The sequence below is a fragment of the Paramormyrops kingsleyae genome, chromosome 22, assembly GCF_048594095.1.
Source record: "Paramormyrops kingsleyae isolate MSU_618 chromosome 22, PKINGS_0.4, whole genome shotgun sequence".
Lineage (NCBI taxonomy): Eukaryota > Metazoa > Chordata > Actinopteri > Osteoglossiformes > Mormyridae > Paramormyrops > Paramormyrops kingsleyae.
Genome location: NC_132818.1, coordinates 12,834,574 through 12,842,502, shown reverse-complemented (window position 1 = coordinate 12,842,502; position 7,929 = coordinate 12,834,574). Strand labels below are relative to the sequence as shown.

The following is a 7,929-nucleotide window of genomic DNA, read 5'->3' as shown; positions in this document are numbered from 1 at the left end:
CGTGTGTGTGCATGCATGTGTGTATATGTGTGCCTGTGTATGCATGTTTGTGTGTGTGTGTGTGTCTGTGTATGTGTATGCATGTTTGTGTGTGTGTGTGTGTGTCTGCTTGTGCTTATGGACATATGCATAGGATTTATGGGGTCAAATTTTGAGAAAATGTTTTGAAGAAGATATAGATTTTTTTTTTTTCATTGCATTAATTATTAAGCATTTATTTGTGTCTGTTCTGGGGGAATTTCCCCCAAGGTCACCCATGGAGGTAGACAGCACCCCAGTGTGAGGAAGCCGTAACACAGAGCAAACTACAACCTTTGTGTTTCATCTGAACAAAAAGGCGAAAGTGTTTTTAGCAAAGCAGAGAGTGGGCGGTATCCCCCGTGACGCATCCGGGGGCCACTCTGCGCGTGGGAGGCAGGGTGGGGGGCCTGAGAACCAGGCCGCAGTCCCGGCAGTGCATCCCCTGGGTGAGGCTGAGCGGGCCCCGCTGATCTGCCCCCGGGGCTGAGACTCGGGACACACGTTCCGCCATGACACTACACAAATGCACCGTGGACACTAGTGAAGCTCAGGCTCTCCACACAAAGACATGTGGGCACCATGGAAGGGGCAGCGGGAGGTTTTTCTAGGGCTCGACTGAATCGCAGAGCGCTGGGGGGAGGGGGGACGGCCCGGGCACTGTATGGGAGCGCTGTCACCACCCAGGCCAAACTCAGATCGGAAGTGAACCAAACCCAAGCCAAACCAAACCCAACCCAGGTCGACGCCAGTATGGAACAAGGCCAGAAACAAACCAGATCCAAGTCAGATCCAGGCCAAACCTGTGCAAAAAATTAAAAAGATTAGATTCCACACCAGTAACTCACACCAGTATTTCTCTAGTTTAGGTTTAGTTTCATCTTGAACAGAGTGAAAAGCAGCTTCGATGGAGGCTTCTTCATCAGGATGCTCCTGTGATCCATTTCTCCAAAATGTGTCCGGGCCTTATGACAATCCATGCCCACAATGCTGAAATTAGCTGTAATGGCTGGCCTGGAGAACATTTCACGGTGGTTGTATCTCCACATGGCCTGGCCTGGAGAACATCTCACGGTAGTTGTATCTCCACATGGTGGATGGCTGGCCAGGAGCACATCTCACGGTGGCTGTATCTCCACAGAGTGGACGGCGGGCCAGGAGAACATCTCACGGTGGCTGTATCTCCACAGGGTGGACGGCGGGCCAGGAGAACATCTCACGGTGGCTGTATCTCCACAGGGTGGACGGCGGGCCAGGAGAACATCTCACGGTGGCTGTATCTCCACACGGTGAACGGCTGGCCAGGAGAACATCTCACGGTGGCTGTATCTCAACAGGGTGGACGGCTGGCCAGGAGAACATCTCACGGTGGCTGTGTCTCCACACGGTGGACGGCTGGCCAGGAGAACATCTCACGGTGGCTGTATCTCCACACGGTGGACGGCTGGCCAGGAGAACATCTCACGGTGGCTGTATCTCCACAGGGTGGACGGCAGGCCAGGAGAACATCTCACGGTGGCTGTATCTCCACACGGTGGTTGGCTGGCCAGCAACACATGTCACAGTGGATTAACCGGAGTCTGTCAGCTGCAGGGGGGGGGGCTGATGCTGTAACACTGAGGGAATTGCATAACCCAAATAATTTTGTAGCGCAGATCCAGCTATGTGGGTGAGATGCCAACTCGCTGGATCGGATCCCTGCGGATAAAACCTTCTCCGAAATATCTGTGCGATTTGCTGCAGAGCTCCTGGACTGAGGCATCACGTGAGCGGCGTAGGACCGGCCCTGCTCTGGTTTCCGTGCCGAGCCATCTGGCCGGCTGTGCCAGGGGCCCACCGCATAGGGGGAGCCTCAGCAGCTGCCACGTTCTTTAGGGGCGACGTGCCATGGCGGGAGGTGGTGTGCGGCACGCAGATCCCTGCATGTATTAAACCAACTCATCACGCCCAATTAGAAGCCCAAGCTGCAGGTTGTAGGACTGTCTGTCTGTTATTAAAAGGAGAAATGGGGAAATCCCCACCGAAATCAGTGTACATTCTCAGCATTGACTCCATCTCCTGACTGCCACAAGCATGCAGCATGACACCACAAACTCAGCAAAGAATAAATACAGGCAGAATTCAGGGTGGCTTACAGGCTAATCAGCTAACAGGCTAACAGGCCACATAGCGGTGCTGGAGGCTCCTAAGGTCGGCTGGGGAGATGCTCTGCCCCCAGCACCCTCCTCCTCTCCCTTTTCATTATACAACAACCTGCTGCACCTTTTATTCACTTCTTTTAAAGCAAATAACAGACAGAACTCTGCCAGCCGGGGAGCCTAGCGGCGCCCCCTCCTGGGCAGGCCTGCCCATCATCTGCCTTCACGCAAGTCTTTTTTTACGTAACAGGCAGATGGGGGATCTGCCTCCGCCGCCACCGTGGTGGTTAAGTTCTCCGTCTGCCCATAATGCGGATTCTCTAACGAACCCGGCATGCCAGCTGAGCCAGGCGGAGCCGCCAGCAGCCGGAACGAAGGTCTCGCTCATCCACCGACCGTCATCTGCGGGATCCGGGGCCCCTCCGTCCCTCCTCTGGGGTTAACACCTCACGTCTGTGGTCATGGTGAGCTCTGACTATGCTCATCACAGAAGGGGGCTCCCTGCCCCCTAGAGGCAGAGGTGAGATGTGCTTCCTACATGTTTTCAGATTCTTTCAGATTGCAGACACATTAAACGGCCTCTGCTTTCTCAGAGCTGTCATACCTTCAGAAACGATACACTGTCACTTAGCATCTAATCACTTTTGGATTTCATGACACAGAACAGTGAACTTACTGAGCTTCGTAGGTCCACAAGTTAACAGCAACACACACACACGCCCTTTCTTACCACCTCCTGCTCTTCAGGTTCTCAAACGAGTGGAACGCAGAGGGATGCCAACTGAATGACAGAGAGAATGAAGGAGAGGAAACAGTTCTCCAGGCCAAATGAAGGAAGGAAGGAAGGCTTTGAAGGCATCTCCAGCACGTCAAACATTTCACCTCAGTTTTCACTCAATCAGGATTCATTATGGATTATTCTTGGCTGAAAGGTGATCAGCTAAACGAACCAAAGGTCCCTCTGCATGGTTCTGAAATCATTGGGTTGTCAACATCAAGGGTCGACACTTGTATGATTTCACAGACCAAAAGAAATGGCGGAGGGTGAATACTTTCAAAGCCTGCCATTTTTACAGTTCTTTACCTTTGTCTCTCTTGCAAGACATCATACTTTTCGCAGAAGCATCTCCTGACTTGGTGGAAGAGAGAGTTCACAGTTCACAGGTCCTACCTCCCTCCCCCGTTTTTTGGTTCACCCCCTCAGCTGGGGATGGCATTCTTCTGTGAGCTCAGCTCCGATCCCGAATGTCATCTGTTCAGGCCAGAGGCCGAGCTTTCGGGTTTGGGTCTGAGAGTGGCGTGTCAGATGCTCATGTGTCACAAGGTGGGTAATTCAGCACCTGAGAGTATAAATCCAGAACAATATTTTGTTTCAACCAGCCACTTGAGTTTAAAGAGTCACAGTCACTCAACTGGTTGATTGAAACAAAATGTTAGTCTGGACTTTTACTCTCTGGACCTGAACTGCTCCCCTTTGGTGGTGGGGGGGATGTCACAGCGCCTCATTTACACACTGAGTGATCTGAGCACTTACCGTCGCCGTGTTGACGCCCAAGGGTCTGTGAGCTCAGGCGAGGCTTCAGTGGGGGATCGATCAGGCAGCTCACGCGTAACCAGATGCCTGCTGCCATTTTTATCCTTCCCGCTGTTTTGGAAAAGGTGAGGGGGGGCTATTTCTGTGTCAGGAGGGGGCCTGCAGGTTAGTTATCAGGAGAAATACCTACATGTGGATCAAGCTTTTGGCCACCGGAGGGCGCCGAGTGGCAGGCTAAGGTCTCGCCACTCTCTTCTTAACTTGCGCCAGGAAGCTGCTGAAGCTTCCGTCACCCTGGAATGTCATCTCAGTGGCCTCATCGTGCACCATTGTGACCCTAAACGGCACGCGCTGCATATTATGATTGGTTCCGGAATCTTCCATTTTGCCTTGAGCTCCCTGAAGCTGAACGCAGCACCTGATCACATCAAAAGACTCGTAAGATGCTTATTCTCTGCCGCTAAACAGGAACGGATGTTTTTAAATATGTGAAGGCACATTTCAGCTCCTGCCCAGGGACAGGCGGGCTCAGCCCCAGCCAGGGAGAAGCAGCACTTTCACATTAATGCTTGAGGTGCCCTTTTTGAGAGCCTGGTCTCAGCATCTGCAGCTGTTTGCTGCTGAAGCACCGGCTCCTCTCCCTGTAGACAGCCGTATTGATTACCCATCTGCCCGCCTTCCTGCTCTCCTTCTTCCCAGAAAAGCTGACAGCCCAGGGACCTATTTTAAGGCCACGCTCACATCCGCACTCCATGCCGGACCCTCGGCCACCCGCTTCTACACACGGCACGTGGGCTGGTGGTGGGCAGCAACAGCGGAGAGGGCGTCCAGTAGCCGGGTAACGAGCAGTGCCCACGGGGACTACCTGCAAGCGGCACGTGGGCCAAGCCTCGGACTGACTCACTCCTCAGCTCTACCCAGCATGCCGTGCAGCACAGACCTAATTGGGCCAGTTTTACCATCGTCTGAATAAGACCTGCGATGGAGGGCATGTCTGTACTGGGACAGTCACATAAAGATGCCTTCATTGGCTGCAGCAGTACCTCCATCACCCAACCCTCCATAACCACCACGCCCCCTGCTGTCCATTTCTGCCACAATAGATTTGGCCTTTTTTTAGAGAGACTAGTAAATGTACAGGCGGAGTTATCGGATCACAAAGTCGGCGACGTCTGAGGCCTTGACAGCACAGAGAAGGCGATCTCATAAAAATCAGGAATCAGTCTTTTCGCAGAGGAGACACCTTGAAAACGACTGAAACTCGCTCAGGGGCTGAAACCAAGGCTCAGGTTCACATTTATGCCATGGTAACGGGTTCAAAAAAAAAAATGAACAAAGTCACAAAGACTTTACACAAAAGTCAACAAGAGAGGAGTTCACTTTGAAAGTGCTTGGCGTCTCCAGGAGATGAGGGGAGTTCAGAGAGCTGTGCTCGCTTTGGAGTTATTTTCATCTGTGCTGCTATCTGTCCTGCCACACAGATGGCATGTCAGCATGCTGCGATTATATCTCCCACGAAGGGGGGGGTGTGTCACGTACCGGCTCGGAACGCAGAGCAAATTAGTATTTTGCCCGTGGCTAAAAACCTTCAACGAATGCATGACACATTCTAAACGGCGGTTTCTGTAGCTTAGTCTGTAATGAAATAATAAACATTTACTATGATATCATCGTTGTGTGTTTGCTATGAACAATGACGCTTGCATTCCAATTGGCGTACAGACCTGTCCATCATCAACTGGCGCCTGAGAACCCGCCCACTCATTTTCTGCAAATATGCTGGCTAACTTTGTTATTAGTATGATTAACTGCTATCAGCTGATGACCATATAGACGGCGTTCCTCCACTACATTCTGTCTTCAGGCCTTCAGGCTTCCAAGCAATTGCTTCCTGTGATGATTGTCTACCCATGTTGCTGCTGGCTGTCCAAACATTATGAACTTTTTTCTTAATATGATCAAAATATGACAGCTTCCGCCTGGCCAGCCTTGATTTAATCAGGAATCAATTTGTTTGTCTTCCTTGCAGTCTGTGATGCCCCTCAATGTCCCGTCCTGCATTTTCATCGTACATCTTTCGCATCCTTAAAGAGGGACCAAATCTGGTCTTTCTTTTTAGGAAAACACCTTAAAAAGTGTGTCTTTTGAGGATTTCTCCCTCTGTCCATCCTCACAGCCCTGCCAGGCGCCATCTTGCCCTGTGTACCTGAGCTGCCAGCTCCTTCCCTGCTGTTGATTGTTCCGAGGAGTCAGTGGCTCTGCATGACTTCTCCGCCCATCCTCACTGCCGTCAGATGCCGATGCTGTGTCCATTACCCGTTTTCTTCACGTTTATCTGCACTCACATCTTTCCACTTCTTCTTCTTTAACCTTCTTATACGAGTCTGAACGTCGTCATTTTCTGCTATAAGTGTCGTGTCATCAGCATATTGCAAGTCGTCGATGTTTCTCCGCCTAATCTTTGGTCCATGGCTGTCTAGTTCTAATCCATTTCTTCGTCATATCTGTTCTGCGAGTTGGTGGTTATAAGCATTTCCGTGTATAGCTCCTTGTACATCTACACGCTGGATCCATGCATTCTCCATATTCAATCGCGCCTCTGACTCCTCATCCATTGTAAAAATCCTTAATAAGCTCTGAAACACCCATTTTTCTCCCACAGTTTGACGTGGCCCACGGCATCAAAGGCTTTGCTGTAATCAATAAAGCACATGTTGACCTCCCTCTGGCCCTCTGTAGTGTTTTTCGATTATCCATCTTGATTCGTCAGTGATGTCTCTCGGGCTGTGATGCGTCTTTGTAATTTGTACATGTTCTCTTTGTTGGGCTCTAATCTGCATTGAATGATGTTTAGCATAGACCTGTGATACAAGGGAAATAGTATAATAGTTTGCACACTGTGTCAGGTCCGCTTTCTTCGGCATTGAAAGGTAAATAATAGGGATGCACCGATACCACTTTTTTGGAAAACGAGTACGAGTACGAGTACTTGCATTTCAGTACTCGCCGATACCGATACCGAGTACTTAATAAAAACATGATTTAAATTTTCAGGTAACAGCTTTAGTCATATAATTTAACAAAAAAAACAAGGGACTAGTTTGGAATTAAGAACATTTATTTAAAATGAAAAGCATGTTGTATGCAACATATTACAGAATAAATAATTATAAAAAAAATTTAAACAGTGACAGTGCAACTCAAGTATTTTTTTCAGTTTGTTGTAAACTCTGCTGTAAATGACCGCAAAATGGTGTTGTGTCTCTTTAAATTAATTGTACGTGTTACGTGCATTACACCGTGAGGGGTGGGGTAAAAAAAAAGGGTAATCAGTTCATCGGGGAGAAGCGTGAAGATTTCTGTTCTTTCAAAGTACATGGAGAAAATTGAGTTTTTTGGTGAATGCAGTTTGATTCAGCTCAATTTTTAAACTTAGTACCCTTTGGTAAAGCGGAGCGAGGTATGTGAAGCTGACACATGTTGCATTTTTGTACTTTATTTCGAAGTTGTATGGGCTCGCTTTATATGTCATAAGCTCTTCTTATTAATTTTACTGTAAATTATTTCTTTTTTGGTTCTTTGTAAATGTGCACCTTATTTGTGACATTTATTCGATTATTGTTTTTTTTGTGTAGTTTCACGGTGCTACGCAACTAAAGGCTCAACGGCGCTCTGCAAGCGCGAAATAAAGAGAGATAAGCACCCGTCTGAAGCACTGTGTCCCGTTATTTATCGATACCGAAGGGCAGCTACATCTGCCACTTTGGACAACACAAGGGGCATTAATAAACAACTTTGCTATTTAGTGCACAATATTTGAATAAACTAACAAGCACTCGGCACCTGTGATTAACCCCTTAAACGCCACTCAAACATAGACATTTCTTAGACCGTGGTATCGGTCCCCGGTATCGGGGGACTTTTAACGAGTACGAGTACTTTAGAAAATGTGGTATCGAGGCCGATACCAGATACCGGTATCGGTATCGGTGCATCCCTAGTAAATAATCTTGTTGTTTGTGATATTTCTGCTGGGATGTCCTGCATCTCTATAGCTGCCGGTGACCTTCTCGCTCGCGGCTTTGCGGCTGCTGCTGTAATGCCGCCCTCATTCGGTGCCGTAAAAAGACACGAACCCTCATTTGCTTTCTTTCCTCTGCTGTTCCCACCCCGCCTCCTGTCACTAACTTTGATATTTTTTTTTTGCTCTTTCATTTCGACCACATCTTTTCCCGTTCC

General features: G+C 49.0%; 1 long non-coding RNA gene across 1 annotated transcript; it reads left to right on the top strand.

The window, feature by feature from the left end:
* Positions 1-6,637: 6,637 nt before the first annotated feature.
* On the top strand, positions 6,638-7,402 carry LOC140581660 (uncharacterized). Its single transcript, XR_011984786.1, has 2 exons — positions 6,638-7,150; positions 7,326-7,402. It is a non-coding gene; the product is annotated as an uncharacterized lncRNA (long non-coding RNA).
* The last annotated feature ends 527 nt before the right edge of the window (positions 7,403-7,929 follow it).